The 21696-nt window shown below is 43.9% G+C and overlaps 1 protein-coding gene across 1 annotated transcript in view; it reads left to right on the plus strand.

Moving 5' to 3' along the window:
* The window catches only part of PSMA8 (proteasome 20S subunit alpha 8), a 359192-nt gene that overhangs the window by 336243 nt on the left and 1253 nt on the right, over window positions 1-21696 (plus strand). The gene's annotated exons all lie outside the window — the stretch shown is intronic.

Consider the following 21696-nt stretch of genomic DNA (forward strand, 5'->3'; position numbering starts at 1 on the left):
TTGATGGACTGATTGCTGAACTATTCTATTAATGCTGTTATAGTCACCTTTGTTGGCTTATGCTGAAGCATTCCAGCATATGTTTTCTCAAGTTCTGATTAGATTGTGTTATTGGTGGTCCCTAATGAACTAATTTTGAGCTGGTTGAATAAAGTTTCTAACCTGATGACTTAGTATTGTAACTAATAGGGAAATAAAATTGATAAGAAGTACAATTGAGTTGTGGTTATACATGAAATGTTGATATATTGTCTCATGCTTAATGGTTCTCTTAGTGGTAGCTGATTGATTACATTGATAATTGATGTTCATTGACTACATAGCTAGGATACTCCATGTGATCCAAAAGGTTCATCAGCCTATATGCATCCCCTTGTAAGTTTACTTACTAAGGACCAGGCGCGCTTGCATGAGGTAACAGCTTAGTTTTTCCCTTGCCCAATGTGAGCCATCAAAAGTATTGCTGTGTCCTTGTGATGAAAACTTCATACAAAGACTGTGGCACTTTATCTTCTTTTGTACACTTTTCATCGATTTTACTGAAAGGTTTTTAATCTCCATTATAAGGGAGGGTGAATCAGAACCTCATGATTAGCTTTGGTGTATTTGCGACAAGTTGACTCCCATCTAATTGTGTCAGTATTTCTTCTTTATAAAAAATGCACAATTAGCAGAAGAATTTGATGTTCTAACAGGACGGTTCTTTTTATTGTGGACTGTGACATACTTTACTAAGCGTCCTGCCGCAATGGTACTTTTTATACAAAAAGTGTTTTATGCTTTGTATTTTACTTTGGACTGAATATGAATCATGTAATGGGTATTTGTATTTCAGCCTGTACACAATTCTATGTCAGAAGGACAGAAATGCACACTTCAGTGAAATAGCTCTGTAGTTTGTGACCATGGTACTGTTTTTTGCATTTTATGTGCACTCACGAAATAATTATTAATTTTATTGAACTAGCCGTGCAATTTCATATATTGGTATTTTGTGTTGCCGTATGCTGCTGTTTTCTTTTTAATAGGAATCTGCAGCAATTCTTTTTAATTTGTTTCTAAACATGCCTTTATTGAGATCTTACTTAGCAGATTACAATGTCAATGACACATAATAAGAATGACAGCAGGCCAAAGCTATAAGGATAAATCATCTATGCTGTGAGGTCCATATTTTATAATCCAATAGTTAACCATAACAATCAACATAAAACAGATCAGTTTTGCAGCAGGTGGTGTATGATGCATATGGAGAAATACATCCAGTAAGCATCTTTCTGTGTCATCTAGTAGACCATGTACCAATAGGTATCTGCCATTAACCTCTTCCTGAACCCTGAATGGAACCTGCAGTGCCAGCCAGATAGGGACCCCTCTAGCGTATGTTGAATATGTAGGTGAATATAGTTATCCCCTCCATTTTCTTGTAGTTTGTGCACCTCATTTTCAGACTGGTGTGTTTCTTGAAGCATTGCCACCTGAATACCATATCTGTGAAGGTATGTTTTTATGCTATGTGTGACTTACAAGTTGAGCCCCCGTAAGTTCCAAGTAATACATTTATATGTGGACATTGTTATGATAGAGGACCTCCAATGCCCCCCTCTTGGCTCCCCACCTACAATGTCGGGTCTGCCACAGCTGCCATATGTAATATAAACCCCTAAAACAGAACTGAATCCCACCCATCCACTGGACGATCTCCAAGAAACAGCAAGTGCATTCCCAACCACTGAGTCTTCCCTCCCATTCCCACCCCACAGTGTACAAAATAAAACTCCCTGTAGTCCGGTATACAATGCTCAGAACTATAGATTGGTACCAGGACCAAAATCAATCCCAGTCTATCGTGAAATTGTAGCTGTACAGCAAGTACCCTAGATAGTCAATCTCATACAATCTAATCCAATCTGCACACAGTTATCACAGTATGTACTAGTGTGGGGAGTTTTGGTGTCCGCTCCTGTGGATAGAACGTTGCGTCCTTCAACAGCTAGTCCTTCGCACTAACATTACCACTTATGCGCCTGTCATCCTGCACTCCTAGTAGTTTTGCAATTACCACAGTTACCCCCATGCATGCACCAAGACAAGGCTATCTCAGTGCGGTGCCGTCCCAGTCATCACTGATCCATCCCAGACATACCATCGGCTTTTCCAACCCTCAATAAAATCTAGGAGTACCTACAATAAAGCAGTATGACACCACACTATCCCGTGCAGCAGATCTCGCAGCACGGTGTGCAATGTCCCAGAGTGACCATCAAAGCCATCAGGTTCCAACAGTCTCCGGTGTATCTTCAAGTTTGACCGGTATATTACTGTAGGAGTTAGAACATGTCACCGCCTCCAACCAGTGCCATTGTCTCCTCACGCTCTGATCTTTGCCTGTCCAATTCCAGAGAGCTATCTTTCCGGACTACTACCCATTGCGCCAGATGGGAGGTTGCCCTGCCATGCCAGTGCCTCCTGCATGCCAGCCGTGGCCGATATGATCCACTGGGGCGGTTGCCAGTGTCCTTGAGAGAGTGAGCAGGAATCCTGCCTGCTCCAGCCAGACCCACACCCCCTCGGGCCAGTAATAAAAAATGTGTGCAGTACTTTCAGTTTGGCCAGGTAGAGTAGCATGTATAATATGCTCATCGCCCTCGAGCTTCTGTTTTACTCCCCCAAAGGTCATTCATAATTGCTATACTCGTCTGGTGTAGTCTAGGAATATTCGGATGACATGACTCTTGTTTGTTGGATCCGCCCCCTCAGGAAAACCTACAAAACGCAGGTTGCATCTCCTGGAGAATGGCTCTGTGTCTTCTGAGCGTCTCTGCAGTTCAACAGTGCGGGTGGTGAGGTCTGACTGCCGTTTTTAACAAGGAGACTTCCCCCTGTAAATCAGCCAGATGTTGTTCGATAGCCAGAGACCTCTCCGCACTTTACGGAGGTCAGTCCCGAGGAGACCTGTTAGAAATGGGGTCTCTGGTTGGCAGAGGTCTACACTCTTGTCCAAGTAGGGACCATAATCCTAGTCAAAATAAGTCACAGCACAATCCAAATTATCCTGTGACCACCCTCTAGTAGCTTGGCACTGAGCAGTCAGATTTAACTTAGAAGACAATGTGTAAAGTATTTGTGCAATAAATGATACAGTACAACAGTGAAAACACCACAAAAATACACCACCCAGGTTTAGAAAAACAGATAATTTGTATCTGAATAAAAAAAAAGATCAAATGACAAAGATCCAATAAGCACAAGTTGAAATATCACTTTTAAAAGGTTTAAAAGAGTCTCAATCCTTAGAAATTAATAGTTGTTTCTTTGTAACAGACAGTACCTGAGATGCATCAAAAATTATGAGGCACAGATACTTCAGGGGAGGAGATGCGTGAAAAAATAAGGTGTTGCATCAGAGTTTCCGGCGCAGCACATAAGATGCATCATTTCTTTCCACGCTGCAAGGGTTTGCGTTGTTTTTCCGGCGCGCAGTCTTGGTTCCTCACTGTGATACTGTGATATTTTGATGCCTAGGGATGATGTGTTGAAAATCCTTGACGCGCTGGTAGAAGAAGCAGGCGCTGCGTTGATCCGGTAGGTGATGCATCAAATTTTCCGTCACAAGGCAGGCACTGCGTCGAATTTCCAGTTCCAGCTGGCAATGTGGCGATTTCTCAGCCGCGATGCAGGCTTTGGGTCGATTTCTGCAGGTGTTGCATCAGTTTTCAACATACAAGGAGTTTCCAGTGAGAGGTGAAGTCTTTGTTGGCCCCAAGACTACAGATAAAGTAGAGACAAGCCTAATAGAATCCCTTGGAGAGCACTTCAGGGGGGAAGGCAGAGTCCTCCCAGCAGAGTCAGAGGCCAGCATGGCAACATGCAGAGCAGCAGTCCTTGGCAAAGCAATCCAGATGAGTCCTTTGGCAGCAGTTCCTCTGACAGTGCAGGTCCAGAAGTGTCTGATTTGGTGGGGTCAGAGACCCAGTTTATATATCCCAAAATGCCTTTGAAATGGGGGACAATTCAAAGAGTGGGTTTGAAGTGCACACGTTCCCCTTTCAGCCCAGTCCTGTCTGCCAAGATCCCTTTGGGGGGTTTATCAGTCCTTTGTGTGAGGGCAGGCTACTGACCTTTGAAATGTAAGTGTGAGCCCCTCCACCCTTCCTGCCCAGGAAGACCCATTCAGTATGCAGATGTGACTGAGTGTCCTGTGTTTATGGTGGTCTGTGTGTAATGCAGAAGGGAAGCTGGCAGCCACCACAGACCAGACGTGGATTAGAGACATGCTGTAAAGCACAGATGGCAGTAAGTGCAGAGAAATGCCTACTGTCTAAAAGTAGCATTTCTTAAATAGTAATATTAAATCCAACTTCACCAGTAAGCAGGATTTTCTATTGCCAGCTTGGAAATACCAAACAAGACATGGCTACTCCTTCCAGATCAGAATCTACTACTTATGAGTATATGAGGCAGTTCTATTGCTAGTCTGAGAAGTGCAGGCCTCACAGTATTTGAAAACGAATTGAGGAGTTTTTCACTACCCGGACATGTAAAACACATAAGTATATGTCCTGCCTTTTACCTACATAGCACCCTGCCCTATAGGTTACCGAGGACCTACCCTAGGGGTGACTTATATGTAGAAAAGGAGTAGTTTATGGCTTGGCAAGTAGTTTTAAATGCCAAGTCAAAGTGGCAGTGAAACTGCACACACAGGCTTGCAATGGCAGGCCTGAGACATGGTTAAGGGGCTACTTATGTGGGTGACACAATCAGTGCTGCAGGCCCACTACTAGCATTTAATTTACAGGCCCTGGGCACAGGTAGTGCATGTTACTAGGGACTTAAAGCTAAATCAAATAAATATGCCAATTGGGTAGGAACCAGTGTTGCCATGTTTAGGGGAGAGAGCATGTGCACGGTAGCACTGGACAGCAGTGGTGAAGTGCGCAGAGTCCTAAAACCAGCAAAAACAGTGTCAGAAATGTATATCCGTTGTGAACCCCTCTCTATCTTGTCTTTACCCTTTCCAATAGTGGGTCCCGCTAGAGGGGAATGAAAGTGCACAGCAGGGGGTTAGATGCCACAGATCAATAAGCCCCCTTCCCCTTTATTCTCGGCATAAGCAGTCATCCACTTCAGGTGCAGGAACCGCGTTTATACAGATGAAGGGAGGACTGGCACGCAAAACCAGGGCCCTGGTATTTTCTGGCAGCCTGCATTGTCTGAAACGGCAATGATTGGTGCCCACCATCCTAAGGTGTGGGAAAGAGGTGCAATAAGTTCCCAACAGGCCAAAATGAGGGGGAAGACCTGCAGGTGGTGCCACAGATTCATAGCGGGGATAGCCCAACCCCTCTCCAGGCAAAACCGCACAGTCCAGCCCCAGGGAGCAGGGCTCTGGACCCTACCATGCAAGGAAAAGCCCCTGTGACAATAAGCAGCGTTATCTGGCTGCTGGCATTTGCGGGGTCAGCAGTGGGAGGCCCGACCACGCAAATCTGACCATGCATTACCAGAAGGTGCCCCTTCTCTGGCATCCGACAGATCGTTGGGCCCACAAGGTGAGTGTGAGTCGGGGGGGAAGGTGTGCCACTCATCACAAAGTGTATAGGTCCCATAGAAGGACGGCATGCAGGCCAAACAGGCCTCACAGCACAGACCAGGGTCCCCTGTGGAGGTCGTGGCCCACCCCCAGGCCCAATCTCTGTGCTCCTGTGATCACTGTGCACCCACCTGGGAACAGTAACCACGGGCCACTCACTAAGCCAGGCAGCACCGTGCCCATTCTCTGACAGCCATTCGCTCATCTGGGTGGTGTCCTCTGTGGTCTGAATTTGCTTCACTGCACCACTGCACTCACAGGATCCGGCCGGCAGCACGATCTTGAAGAGAATGCCCACTCTCCTCACAGCTGGACTTTCCTCCGGTCTTCACCACCACTTATGCCGGTTGCAGCAGCACAGTCACCATCATGAGGCCCCCAGTCGCTGCAGTAGTCTTTGCAGTTCAGCCCCTGGCCCCCAACATTTCTAGAACAGCACTCTGGGTCAGCCCTGGTATTGCGCACCAATCTGGGCAGACAGCAGTCAGGGATGGCTAGAATAGGAGGCGTATTAGTTGTGGGTCAGCCATGGAGCTCACTAAAGCCTGACCATTGCGGCCCCCACCTTGGCCACACCCACCAATTCTTTTAAATTGTAATGTGCTGGTTGATTTTTTTTTCTATGTGCTTTTATAATCTACATTTGTAACAGAAATAAAGTGAATTTGAATTATTCTCTGCGCTGCTGGGCACAGTAGAGTGTGTGTGTGTGTGTGTGCAGCAGGGTAGAAAGGTGTTGAATTTCTCTCCTGTCTTCAAGTCTGTGTCGCTATGCAGAAATCAAAGCTAGGTGTCAAAGGGCTAGGGTGTCTGCCTCCTCATCTCCAGCAATATAAAGGCCAAAATATACATGCTGATTGGGTCTTCATAAGAATAGTGTTTATCAACCTGCAAAAAACCTTCTGGTTGTCCTATTCCATCTCCACTGTAATTAAATTATTACATGTTTAAACTAACCCGATCTCTGGAAGCCCAACGGGTAATTTTAAGCATGTTGTATGTCATTCTAGAAAGCATCAGTAAGAATCCTATTTAGGCCTCCTTCATATTCATTATGATGTGTGGTTCTGGCATGCATGAGGGAGAAAATTTTGATTTTCCTAGTAAATTTATGAAGGAAAGTCTTAATTTTATTAAAGACACAGAGGCGAGTATTATGCTTTTCTTGTTTAATTAAACAGCAGCTGCAGTCAAGAACTACAATTCCAAAGAGGCTAGAGAAAATTGACCAATGGGAATAAACAAGTAGTCACCACTAATACACCAATCATTAACAGGCTGACCCTATAATACGTATCTTGACTAAGAACAGCCCTTTTTTCTTATGCGAGCTTAAAAGTTAATAAACAAAGGAATAATGGAACAACATATACATAATGCCATGAACACCGACAAAAGTTCTTGAATAACGATCAAAAGTACAGAAATAGAACGTGGTAGATCTTGAACATTGGGATCCTGAATGTTGGATTTAAACTCTGCAGGCGAGGTGGTACCAGAACCGTGGCGGTGAACGTAGAAGAGGAAGTCTGTGGAGTCGTTGAAGATGTTGCTGGGAGGGAACAAAGATACAAATTAGAATTTGTAGAGGTGGGATAATACTCGCCTCTGTGTCTTTAATAAAATTAAGACTTTCCTTCATAAATTTACTAGGAAAAGCTACATATAAGACAAGAACAGAGGCTCCTATTATTCTCTTTTAAAGTGAATCAATAACATCTAGAGAAGCATGGTGAACAGGTTTACAATAAAACACTTTGAAAACATTATCATTAGACCAGTCAGACGATCTGAGAATATCCTCCAGACGGGAACCAGCCCATAAGGCCTTGGAAGCCATAGCTCCCCTAGCAGAATAAGCCCCGAAAGGGGAAGTATCCATACCTGCCAAATTTATAATCCATCTGACTAACGAGCCAGAGTAGGAAAGGATACAGGATTGAAAGGTTTTCTGAACGAGATAAGGAGTTGGGACGTGGAGGAAGCTCTCAAATCGGCTGTCTGATGTTCGTAAGCTTTTAAACATTGTCCCACACATAATTTAGGGTGCTCTGGAAAATAAGGATAAAAGACTGAGGAAAGACCAGTTTTTGTAAGTCTGTGAACATTGAATAGAACACCTGTTGGGGTAAAATGGCGTGCTGTAATATCTAACGCTCTAACATCAGAAAGACGTTTAAAAGAAATAAGGCATAACAACATGGTAAGCTTGGCCGATATTTTTTGAGAGGTAGCAAAGCATTGTCCGGCCAAGACATAAACGAATTAAAGACAACATTTACATCCCATTAAGAACTATATTTAGGTTTAGGAGGATTGGAAAATTTTACTCCCTTTAAAAGGCGACACACTAAAGGGTGTTCTACGATTGGTTTTCCGTTGCTGTATGTGTGTGAAGAAGAAATAGCGGACCTATACAAATTAATAGTACAGTAAGTCTTACCCTTACTAGCTTCTGCTGCAAGAAAATTGACTATGAAAGTTACATCTGCTGTAAAGGGATCAACGTGTTTTCCCAAACACCAGCTATGCCAGAGGGACCAGGCTGATCTATACACCTTTTTTGTTCCTGGAGCCCAGGAAAGTTCAATGAGGTTTGAAGCCTCTGTCGAAATAGAAGGGAAAGAGTGGGATTCCCTGATATTTTCCATGCTGAAAGGGTGAGGAGATTGTCTAGGATGAGGGGGTGAGGAAGACCGAGGGGATTTGAGAGTAGATCCGGAAAGGAGGGGATAAGAAATGGGGGTTTGATTGCTAGTTCCAGAAGAGTGGGAAACCACACTTGAGACTGCCAAAAAGGAGCAATGAGGACCAATGTAGCTTGTTGACGACGAACCTGAGCTAATAGACGCGCAATCATTATGAAAGGAGGGAAGGCATAGTTGAGGGAGGTTGACCAATCCTGAGAAAAAGCATCGAAGGCTAACGCCGAGGGATCTGGACGCCAATTGAAAAACTGCAGAAGTTGCGAGTTGAGGCGGGAAGCGAAAAGATCTATGCGAAAAGGCCCCCATTTTCAGAAGATGGATTGGAAGACTTTGTGATGAAGTTTCCAGTCGCTTGAGTCTAGAAAATAACGAGATTGCCAATCTGCCACTGTATTGAGATTGCCTGGTAAGTACACTGCTTGGACTGATATTTTGTTTTGAAGACAAAGATCCCAAAACCCTTTTGCTAATTCCGCTAAAGGTTTGGATTTTGTTCCTCCTAAGTGGTTTATGTAGTTAATCGCTGAAATATTGTCCATCCTGAGAAGAACTGAACAACAAACCCTGTCTCTTGCGAGACTTTTGATTGCAAAGGACCCGGCAAGCATCTCTAAACAATTTATGTGCAACTTGGACTCCTCTAAAGACCATATGACTCCAGTCGAGATTGGACCACACCGGGCTCCCCAACCCAGCAGACTTGCATCTGATTCTAATACAAGATCTGTGGCTGATGCGACGATAGTCCTGCCGTTCCAGGCGTCTAAATGGTCTATCCACCATTGCAGCTCTGTACGAGAGTCTTGATACAGGATAACGGAATCCGAATAAGCCAACCCTCTTTGAAGATGACAAATCTTTAGTCTTTGAAGAGCTCGATAATGTAATGGATCTGTAAAAGGGGCCTGGATTGAAGAGGATAGAAGGCCTACTATTCTTGCTAGGGATCTGATGGAAAGGCGAGAACTGCGCAAAGTCTGAAGAATTTCTGACTCGATAGACTTTATTTTTGCTGATGGCAGAAGAAGGATGGAAGAAACTGAATCCACTAGGAAACCTAAAAACTCAATTCTGTGGACTGGAACCAGGGAAGACTTCTCGTCGTTGATAATGAAACCTAGATCTGAGAGAAGCGAAGAGGTTAAATGAACGTGTTCGAGAAGAGTTGAATGATTTTGGTTCATAAGGAGGATGACGTCTAGGTAGATAATTAGTCTGACTCCCCGAGCTCTGAGGGAGGCTATCACTGGTTTCATAAGATAGACCGAAAGGAAGGGATGAAAAATGATACGTTTGACCGAGCCATTGTAATTGCATAAACTATCTTGAAGTTAGATGCAGAGGAACTGTGAGAACAGCATCCTGGAGGTCCAAACTAACCATCCAGTCGACTTGTAGAAGAGAATCTCTGAGATGTAAGATGGTTTCCATCTTGAAGTGACAATAAACTACAAATTGGTTGAAGAGTTTGAGATTGATCACAGGACGCATCTTCTTGTTTTTCTTTTGGACTAGAAGGACTGAACTGACAAAGCCTGAAGGATCGAGGGAACAAGGGACAATAGCTTGTTTTTGGAGAAGCGATCGAATTTCTGGGGAAATCATGTTTTTCATTTCCAACGAGAACTGGGGAGGATGAGGAAACTTTGACTGAAAAGGCTCTGAGTAAAGGGGAAAATATAAATATTCTTTTGGGGATAAAACGGAGGTCTGTACTCTTGGTCGGAGCTGGAGTAAGCACCACGGGAACCTTGATTACTGTACGATCGGCCGGCAAAGCGGTTCCTGCTTCTTCCGGTCCTGGAGAAAACCCGACTGGAAAACATATTTTTTAAAGATTGCTGGGCTTTGTCCAGAGATGCGAACGTGGCAAAGTATTTGCTGAGTTCTTTGATAAATGAGTCTCCAAATAGCAAACCTTCCGCTTTGACCCCCGGATCCGAGGTTGCCAAACTGACGAGCTTAGGATCCAGCTTAAGCAGCAATCCTTTTCCACGTTGGTGGATTATAGCGCAATTAGCATTCCCCAATAAGCAAATGGCCCGTTGCACCCACAATTACAGTTTAACAGGGTCCAAAACAGCATTATCCAACCGGGCTGCTTCTGCCATATCAAAAATACGGGACAATGGGCCCACCACATCCAAAAGCTTATCCTGGCAGGTGGACCAGGCCTTGTCCACTCCTTTTCGTGGGTCTTTGCCGAATTTGGAGAAAAAGGTAATGAGGGAAGTGTCAATAATAGGAGTCGTAATCTTTGAAGGAAGAGAAGGACGGGGACATTCTGATCTGAGTTTTTCTCTGTCCTGTTTGTCAAGGGGGGAATGTAATCTGGAGGTCAAATATCCTGCCACATGATCCGCAGGTAGCCGCTTGGTAAGTGTGGATGCTGGATGTCATTGGGATCAAACATGGGCTCTCCGTCTGTGTCCATAACTTTGCATGATTTGGAACCCAAAAGGGCTTGCATTTTAGGAGGAGGAGGAGCAGAGACGAAGTCTCTATCTTTGTCGGAAAGATCCGAATCCGGGTAATTGTCATGCAAATCCTAGTCATCAGTGTCCAAAACTTTTGAAATTACTATGGGAGTAATATTCTTTGTCTTGGATGCTTATTTTTTTGACGATTTTTTAGAAGGTAACCCCTCCCTTAATGGAGGCCTTTGAGGAACCGCGTCCTCTGCCTTGTGTGAGAGATCCTCACCAGTCAATAGCGTTGTTTTATTGTTTTTTTAAATTCCCGGACGGTCTCTGCTTTCCCCCGCAGAGTGGGCCAAAATCGTCTTGGACATTAATTGCACAACAGAATATTCTAATGTCTTAGATAATTTATTTAAAGAAGCAGAGGCTGCTTGTTCCACTGATGATTGAATAATATTAAGATTTTCTTTAATCATCTCCTCCTCCTCAGTGGCAGCATGAGAAAATGGTGAACTATCCATAATATCATGGAATATCAATAGAAAACCTGAAGGAGACAGAGCACGGTGAGGAAAGGGTTAAAATTGCTTCAGCAAGCCGGAGAGGCACTAGGCTCCGCCTATGGGCGTGGAAAAAACAGCAGGAAACGAAGGCTGAGAGATTGGCACCACAAAAGAAGCTGTCGGAAGGTTCGACGGCTGAAAACATGAGCCGGCACCAAGGACAATGGTTCAAGAAGTGAGGTGAGGAGGCTAAAGGAAACTCTGTCTCTTCACCGCTACCGCAGAAGAAAGATGGTGGTCGCGCTGAAGAGAAAATGGTCAAACAAACGTTTTCACAGAACTCGCACGCCGCTGGGAGAATATGCGGCTACAAGCCAAGTCGTTATATGAAATGAAGCGCGATAAGATAACACGCGCAGCCAAACATACAGACATGTGTAAAGACCAATAAGTTGAAACAATCCAGATTTATTAAAATATAATGAATGAAAAAAATACTTATCTTGACTGCGAGCAGCAAGAAAAGAGGGCTGTTCTCCGTCAAGATACGTATTATAGGGTCAGACTGTTAATGATTGGTGTATTAGTGGTGACTACTTGTTTATTCCTATTGGTCAATTTTCTCTAGCCTCAGGGGAATTGTAGTACTTGACTGCAGCTGCTGTTTAATTAAACAAGAAAAGCATAATAGGAGCCTCTGGTCTTGTCATAAAATGTACTTTCATATAACTAGGGTTGCGGTGCTGTGTTGTATGAAAGGGAGAGAGCAGGACAACGCCATATCTACTAAGTTGTAGGGCTGTTGCTCACTTCCCAAGTCTTGTCACACAATTTAGCTACCTTGCACCACGCAAACAACTTTTCACCTTATTGCAAAGGGGTGTGTGTATTGTGTGGGTATCTTAGGTTTTGTACTTGAATCATAACAGTCTAGAATATAACACTATACTTAGACTAAATGTAAAACTTTTCTTACTTTGTATGTGTGCTGTTAAAGCTTTTTTCCAACTTTGTACATGTCCCAGAGGTGCATTCTTGGTGCAAAGTGCTGTGTACAAATGATAGTAGGTAGGGCTTTGCATCAAAAACCATGGGTGGTAGTGTGGGAACGTAAATGCACCACCAATGGGAAACCACCTTAAAACTTTTCTTACTTTGTATGTGTGCTGTTAAAGCTTTTTTCCAACTTTGTACATGTCCCAGAGGTGCATTTTTGGTGCAAAGTGCTGTGTACAAATAATAGTAGGTAGGGCTTTGCATCAAAAACCATTGGTGGTTGTGTGGGAACGTAAATGCACCACCAATAGGAAACCACCTTGATGCACAGCAAAGGCGTGCATAAATCTACTTTCCATTATCTTTTGACAACTTTCCAGCACAAAATACATTTTGTATTGGAAAGTCAGTCAAAAATCAAAAGTTTGTGCCAGTTTGTGACACTTAGTGACTGCACCGGTGCAACATATTGATAAATATTGTTCTTAGAGTTGCTTTTCTTTCATGCTTGTCACACAGTCATGCACTTACTAAGATTTTGTGTCTGGCAGTAGACTGACGGTTAAGCAATCCTGAAAAAGGTTTCAATGTTTTTTTTATTTATTTTGTATTTTACTGTTGGGGGAGAGGCCGCATGAAGGGCTGGTTGCAGTCAAACCAGTCAATGGAGGGTCGGGGGAATAAGAAGCACTGTGTTGGGTCAGCAGTGTTTGTGTCATACTTCTTGTTTTGTATGGAGGGCAACATGGACAAAAGTGGGAGGGTACCTAGGAGGGCCACATGAATAGTGGAGAGTGGGAGGGAGGTGCTGGAGCAAGCAGACAGACAACAGTGCTTGAGCGGGCAGGAACAGAGGTGCAAGAAGTACATGGGGAGACAACTGAAAAAGCATGCAGTCTCCGAGCTTAAAACAAAAAATAAGAAAAGTAGTGCCTAAAAATAATTATTAGAAGGACACAAGTAATGTGCCCATGCTCCAGGGTAGGGACAAACGCACGAAGGGGAAGGAAGCCTATGGGAGTCTACCATTAAGAAGGAAGCAAATGAGAGTGACAATGAAGTTAAATAATCAGAAGCAATGGGTGGTCTCTAAGCCCACTGTTAGAAAATAAAAGGTCTTGCCTAAGCAAATGCGTTGCTTAAGGGGAGACCTAAAAATGAGTAAAGACAACGTCACAAAGGGCAAAACACCTATTGGATCTGTGCAATACATTGGAAAACTGTGCTACAAGCAGAGCATCTTCTACGGTATCTGCAAACTAGCAGAAATAGACAACTTCCATTCCAGTATTTGATTATCTGAACCAAATACACGTGCCTCACTTTTCCAGACAAATGGACTCCTCATGTCCAGGATGTTGCGGGTAGATTTAAAATTAATGGTATAAAAAGGCTGCAAAATGTACATATTTGTGCCACTTTCGAACTGTTAAATTGTCTAGCTCATGCTGCAAAATCCTTGGGGATCTGTGTAGCTTTCAACCCTTTTTTACCACCCTGGAGAAAGTTTTACTTCTGCCGTTGTCAGAAGTAAATTTCCAACCTTTCCCAGTATGGGAACAGTTTAGAGAACAGTAGATGAAAACCATTAAACATGAAAGTTTATAGGTGTTCAGAGACTCTAAAGCTCTTTCCAACTCCGCAAGCACCGCTTCCTGCCACTTCCAGCGACACTATGTAGATTTGCAGAAATTTGGCACAATCAGGCCATTGTTATACTCCAAACCCTGTTATAAAATGAATCCTAGCATAATCAGAGGCTATTATCAGAGCTCTGACATGAGAATGCTGCCATACTTTATCTCACCGCACGACACCGAGGACAAATGGATTTTTTTAAATTATTTTTTTACAAGGACTAGTAGATTTATGAAGCATCCCGTTCCTTGGACAATACATGTCCGCACCCCTGGATACTAGTTTTTGGAATCTGTGGACATTGCAAACCAGGAGAAATGGCCAGTTCCTACTCGGAATGAGCACAGTACCTTGTATTGTTGTAATACCCATTACTCAACAAACCATCAACCATCTGACCAATGAAAGGGTTAGTGTCACGAAAACCAATGGGTTTAGATGGGGAACAATTAGAATATTTCACCTGAATCCTGTCCTAGTTAAATTTATATGCCTCGTCCAAAGAATGAGTTAACATAAACCATTTGTTTGTCTGAACCCCTCAAAGTGTGGCCCAGTCAGGCCTTTTGTTAATTACCTGGAGGTCAATGACTACCAGTTGCCCCATTCACCAGCAATTGTAACACCACATTAACCTTACATTTCTTTGAACACCCTTGTGGCAAAAAGCTGGCAACAGCATTCAATCTGTTACTTCCCTCCCCAGTTCTCGAAAAACAAGTAGTGCATACGCTGCCTATTTATTGGTTTAAGTTCTATAGCTTTCTTTGCTGAGCTTGCCATATCTAAATAGACCAACAAGCTTGCTATACCTCTATCTGGTAACTTGGAAAGGAAGAAAATGTCTGAAGTTTGTTACCCACACGCTGCTCTGCTCCCGTTTGCAAGCCTTTCTCTATTCTCATCCTGATCCCCCACCAAAACAGATGTAGACTTCACACCTTAGACTTCCAAAGGACTTGTTCCCTTCCTCACTACTTTTTTAAACATATTTTTAGTACCTTCCTTAGTGATGTGGCCACATTCCAGCAACTCTGTGAACCCTCTCTCGCTGAATATGATGACATTTTATGAGGGCCTCTCGAGTGTATCCTTTCTGATATTCTAATTAGTCTCGAGGGCAACTGTGAGACAAACACAATTTGACTTTGATCACTTCCAAACCCTTTTATTTGAGGTGATTTTGACCAATTAGAACAAGCATTGGCATAGTCAATAGGTATCACCTTTGGGACCTTATAAGTGTTTATCCATGCAGCACATTATCAGCCAGTGTCATCGCAGGATGAGCCAAGGTGGACTACCACAGGCCGTCACTTATGGTTCCTGGATAGGAATATACAGCGCTGGGAAGGTGCACTGCCACAGGCCGTCACTAAAGGTTCCTGGATAGGAATATACAGCGCTGGGAAGGTGAACTGCCACAGGCCGTCACCAAAGGTTCCTGGATAGGAATATACAGCGCTGGGTGCACTATGTTGCACTACCACATGCCCTAACTGGTGGTCCCTGGAGAGCAGTGTTCAGCTCTGGGAGTTGCACAACTCCAGACTGAAGGAGTAAACTTAGCCCAAAGCACCAGTGTCAGATAGCAGCTAAATGCAAATGCAATACTTTTAATGCTTTCCAAAAATTCCTATGTAGGTGGTTTTAAACGAACTGAAAAACAGTCATTCGCATAACAGGAGCAGCTACTATACTGTGGGTGAAGTGCAGGTCCGTTCCAGTACAACAAAGAAATAAATGTATTGAACAATAAATGTATTCCTGCGTTGTGCCCCCAAATCCTACTAGTTTTTTTTTTTTTCTTTTTTATATAGCACAAACTCGAAGCGCTTTACTTGAGCACTGGTGGCATTACACAACAATACATTATTATTATTATTTTTTTTCCCATCATGGTGATATTAATGTTAAATACAGACTCGCTGGGCCAGTTGCTCAAATCAGTTACATGCAAATCAGTAGCTATTATGAAGGCATTTCCGAAGGTTTTCTAAGGGGCAACACAGATCAATAAAATAGATGCGAGATCAGACTCGAACTTAGCTCCTCTGTTATAAATCAAAAGCACTGCCATTACCCCACACCATATTTAGAAGTCTTTGCAGGCCCCTGACATGAACAGAGCAAGCAGCAGCTGTGGACGCTGCGACCCTTGTAACAAGTCAAGTACAAGTCAATGAAGTCTTTATTCGATATTTCATCATAAAAGACATGCTACACGTCATAATACTTATAAAATTATCAGTGCTAACGATTAAAACAATAAATACAATATTTCATGAAAGCTACTAAGAACGTATTAAATCTATCTAATGCTTCATTTGTTAAATATTTTAACATATTTAAAAATAGAAAAAAGTACATTACTTTAAAATCTCAGTTCTAAAGTTCAAGATAGTTTACTTATCTAAAACATGTAGCTGTTTTAGTAGTTCAGATCGAATTATCCATGCCCACCCCAGGAATTTGGCCACCCCTATTGCTATAGTAGGTGAAAGATCAGTTTTAAGGATCCTACAAGCAGTCTCGGCCGATTGTGTGCCCAGATTTTTGCAAAGGGGTACCAACCACTTCTTCCTTGGGGCAGCATATAATGGACAGACAAAGAACAGATGGCTCACATTTTCCCGCATTTCAGTACACAATGGGCATTTATCTGGGCCTCCAGTGCCCCAGGTTGAGGTTAGACACCTTAATGGTATTGAGCCCACTCTAACTTGGTGATATAATTTGCGGTCCATAGGTTTTGTAATAACATCCCAGTACTTTTCAATTGCAGAGACATCTTTCACGTGTACAAATGTTGTTGTAAGGGAACTACCTGTAAGGGATGAGTGTCTTATACCTACCACCCATTCCCAATATAGTTGTTTCAGCTCTTTTTTTGAAGGAAAAGTAGCTGAGTCTGGGTTGTGCCAAAGGGCACCTAGACCCATGGCACAAAGGGTGGTTCTAACACCCTTAAACCAACCAATATTATCGGATCCTAGGGTGTCCCTTACCTCGAGGCATGCTTTCGCATATAATAGCAGCTCTGGGGTAGACCACAACCTCCGCCAGAAGGCCAAGGGCCGAAATCTGGCTTGATCTTCCACTGGTTGGAGCCCAAGGTCATAAAGGAGCGGGATGCGTGGGGATGACCTCGGAAGACCAACCGCCCCTATTGTAAATCTGTTTTGGGCCAGCATCAGTCGGTCCAGATTGCTATAACCCCAAAGCTCAGCCCCATACAAGACTGAGGGAAGAATTTTTGACCCATAGATTTCCATAAGTGGGGACATCGGGCGGGTAAATGATCTTTTATATTCCTTAAGAAGGGCACCGCCTAATTGAACATGTTTAAGTGCTTGGATATCAATCTGGGGTTTCCAACTAAAATTATCACTAAAATGCACACCCAGATATGTAAATTCATTAGTTTGCTCGAGAATGGTACCACCCATTTTAACCCTTGCCACAGTTTGTGTTCGACCTCTTAGTACCATGAATTTTGTTTTAGAAACGTTTATTTCTAGCTCATGCTCGTCACAAAATAACTCCAATCTTAGTAGGGCCTGTTGGAGCCCTTGCCTTGTCTTTGATAATAACAAGGTATCATCCGCGAACATGAGCAATGGTACTTTCATTCCCGCTATCTGGGGAGCATCCGTGGGATGTGTTGCAAAATATTTGGTAACCCCGTTAATGAACAGGGAAAACAAAGTGGGAGCCAGGACACATCCTTGTATAACACCTTTCAAAACATGGAACCTGTCCGTAACCTCACCAGGCTTACCCCAGCGGACTTGGGCATAAGTGTAAGCATGAAGATTCATTAAGAGTCGCACTAGAGCCCTGGGCATTCCCTGTTCCAGTATGCAATCCCATAATTTAGTCCTAGGGACCAAGTCGAATGCAGATCTTAGATCCACAAAAGCTGCATACAACTTGCCCTTACCCAAAAAAACTGTTTTCCAATATAAAAGGGCAAAACGAAAGGCTTGATCAAGGGTGCTTACATGAGGTCTAAAACCCGCCTGCAACGGAGTCAAAATATCTGAGTCTGTTATCCATTCCTGTATCCTCCCTAAAATGAGGCGCGCTATGATTTTTTGGATCGCATCAATAAGGCTGATAGGCCGGTAATTTGAGGGTACTGAGCGATCGCCTTTCTTGTATATAGGAAGGATTCCTGTCCCATACCATGAGTCTGGAATTTTAGCGCCTGCTGCAACTGCATTCACCAGGTGGAGTATATAAGGTACCCACAGGTCCTGGTCTTCCAAAAAAATGTCAGCTGGAATACCATCTGGGCCAGGGGCCCTCCCTTTGGGAATGTTTTGCAGGCAATTGATAACTTCAGTAACTGAGAATATTAACGGCTCGACGGGCTCAAGACAGTAGGGTATAGTCACTTCTACTGTATTACACTTAAACTGATCCTCAAAAAATTTAACCCACTGATGATTAGAGACAAATGCTGGGCTATAGTGGGCGTCCTGCGAGATACCCCATTTTAAGAGGTGCCAAAACTGTTGCATATTGCGTTTACCACAAGCTTCTGACAGCATAAGCCAGCGTTCCTCGTCCCACTTTTGTTTTGCTTTGCGTTTTGCCTCATTATAGAGTTTTCTACAAGATCTAATCTGGCTATGATTTTTGTTTTTAATAGCCTCAAAAAGAACTCTTTTTGTCATGCTACACTCTTTATCAAACCAGGTAGTGGATGAGTATTTCTTGGTCCTAGGTTGTTTAGGGATAAATTTAATGAACAACTTTTTAAGTTCCTGAAACAAGTCAGTATGGGAACATATAAGTTCGCTGTTAATCTCATCCTGTGAGCCACAACTGTTTAAAAGCTCCACAGAACTAGACACTAAGGTTCTTATCGCCCTGCGGGCCCCAGCGTCCACAGCTATTTTGGGCCAGCGTACCCTGCGCATATCATTGCTCACAATGACGTCTTTTTCTGTTATATTAGGACCACTGCCCTCAGACCTCTGAAAGCTGGAATCCCTTAGGGTCAAAACCAGCGGGTCATGATCGCTCTCTGGGCGTTCCGTAACTAGCATATCAACAACTGCAAACCACAGCCTCACATCGACCAAAATATAGTCGATACGACTACTGTGTCTGCCGTTGTTGAACGTATGCCTGCCCTTCCTATCTGACTTGACCCTTCCATTAACAGCTCTTAGACCCATATCCAGGCATAGCCCCTTGATATAGGTGGCTGGGCTCGACCACTTAGCAATCGGAGGTATCTCGAGTTGGGGAATACCCCAGGATAGATCCTCATCCTCAGTGAGTGGGCCGTCCTCAATACCCAAAGGCTCAAAACAAGTATTAAAATCCCCCATCACAAATGGCCATCGGTCATTGTTCCTGATAGAATATCATCCAACAGGAGGAGGGTCGGAGAAACCCTTCCTCCCTGGAGGCCCCTGACATAAATATTAACCAACAGGATGTTTGTACCTTGGTTGGACTTTAGCTTTAAGACAATTATGTCTGGACTATCAATTGTCACTTCTTCAACTCTTACACCCGCACTTTGGCGGACCCAAATGGTAAGACCTCCAACAGGACGACCTTTCTGGCCCCTAATTGCTGGCTTGCTAAAGTTCAGATACCCCACCCTAAATATCGGTGTGATAGCCCATGTTTCCTGGAATGCAATTATATCGCCCTGATCTATGAAATCCCTCCAGTCAGGAATACACTGGCTGGACTCCAGACTGGCTATATTCCAGGATATGTACCTTGATAACATATCAACAGGCTCAGCTAAAGCAGAGGGTGAGTCCATACTAAAATTGGGTAATACAGACACTATACCAACAGGGGTAGTGTCAGGATTATTACTTTGAACTGTGGCAATAGCCTTCCAACTTATATCTTCTATGTGGGGGGATTTCAATAAAGTTAAATTAACTGTGTCTTCTCTACCAATGAGTCAATCATTCTCATCTAGGCAGGATAACGGCCCATATCTCCCAGCAGTAATCAAGGGTTCAATACTTTCTGGTGCGAACCAACCCCTAGGAGGGTTAATGACATTTTTGTTGATCTGGGAAGGCACCTTCACCTCGGGATACACCGTAGGATAAAAATCAGGTAGTTCCCACGTGACTATTGGTCCATCTGCAAGTTGCGGGCACCAGCCTCTCAAAAATGGGACCACATTAGTACTCCTGAAATTAACTATTACCAGATCACCTGGGATATCTTTAGTCATGTGGCCAAGCCAACCCACCCTTCTCACATTTAAGATTTTACCATCAATGGTAGGGGGGAGGGGTCTATTCTTAGTAAGCCAGAAGGCTACTTTGTTTTTTAAGTCATTGTAACCTTCTTTTTTACCTGAACTAAGTACTGGGACTCCTGACAATATACATACAAATGGAGCGGCCTCTGGTGGGAGATCAATCCTAGCATTATAATTATAGTTGTGCACTCTTGCTTCCTTATGGACTCGAGTTGGTTGAGGCCTACCCTCTAGGGACCCTCGAATCACTTCGGGTTCCCTAGGTATAGTGGGCTCCGCCTCCAAACTTGTTTCATTACATGGGGCTTTATGTCTTAAACTGCTGCCCACAAGTATTGCCTGCTCAATACAATTTCCAGATGGTAAATCTAGAGGTACCGTAAGTACATCTGCAGGTGTCGATGTTACCTGTACCCTCAGACTATGAACCTCTTGGGTAAGTACTTCAATTTTCAGCAATAATGTGCTAAAACTTTCAGCCATTTTTGTCGCTAACTTATCCTCTACTGTTGCCAGTAAATTTTCTATGTACTGCCTGTTATGGCAGCAACCCACCGGCTTATCAGATCCCCCGTCTAATCTTTTTGTTTTAATAGTATGGGTTTTTGCTGCAAGGGGCTTTCGAGAATCGCTGACCTTCCCCACTCCTCTTTTGCCCAACGACTTTCTACAAGCCCTAACTGCTCTTACTGGTTGGGGGGGAGTCTCTGCCATAACCACGGGGCTAAATGGGCTCTCGCCAATTATACTCGTTGAGTCTAAGGGATTAGAATGTATCTGTGCCTCAGTTAGTATCATATCCTTATCAGAGTTGGAGCCCAGATCCTCAAAATTAGACACTATATGTGGGGAGGAACTAGGGTGTGTCTGGACGGGGGAGCCTCCTTTCCCTAGGGAGACTCTGCGATCGCTATTAATCTTTTTAACCACCTTGACCAGGTAGTTATCAAGCGTAGTAACCCCTAGATTTTTGGCGGAGTTATTACAGTTAGCCATCATAGGTTGGTTGCAGTAAGTACCACCAGTTATAATTCAGCAATACAAAACACAAAACCACGTAATCAAGATGTAGTACAGCTAATTTACAGATTAGGCAGAGTCCCGTGCCCAGTCCACACTCTTCAGGCCTCTGAGGGCCACAGAGGGCCCGCCCTTTGCCCAGGCTTAGCCCGGCGCCGCCCGCGCGCGTCCCACAGTGCGGTGAACCTTGTTGCAATTCAAGGGCCCGGGGGGCGTAACAGCACTTTCGCGCCAATTGGTGCACAGAAAATCCAGAGGATTCTGGGTATTGTTGTCCTCCCAGCGTGTTTTTAGCAGGCAGCCTACAACGACGGCGGCCGCTAATTGCGGTGGTCCGAGCCGGCAGCCCTGTGTCCTTGTCCGACCATTTGTAGGCTTGAAGAGCTGACTGTACAGAGGAGTTTTGTTCTGCACTGGAGCGAGGCTCAGCAGGCCGCTGTTGTAGAGGGGGTGGTTCTCGGATGTTTATCCCACTAGATTACTGAGACGATCAAGTTCGCTGAGGTCCCGGGTCACCGCTCCCAGCCCCTCCTGCACACCCCCCAGGAAGGCTTTCTCGCAC

The sequence above is a fragment of the Pleurodeles waltl genome, chromosome 2_2 (genome assembly GCF_031143425.1).
Source record: "Pleurodeles waltl isolate 20211129_DDA chromosome 2_2, aPleWal1.hap1.20221129, whole genome shotgun sequence".
NCBI lineage: Eukaryota > Metazoa > Chordata > Amphibia > Caudata > Salamandridae > Pleurodeles > Pleurodeles waltl.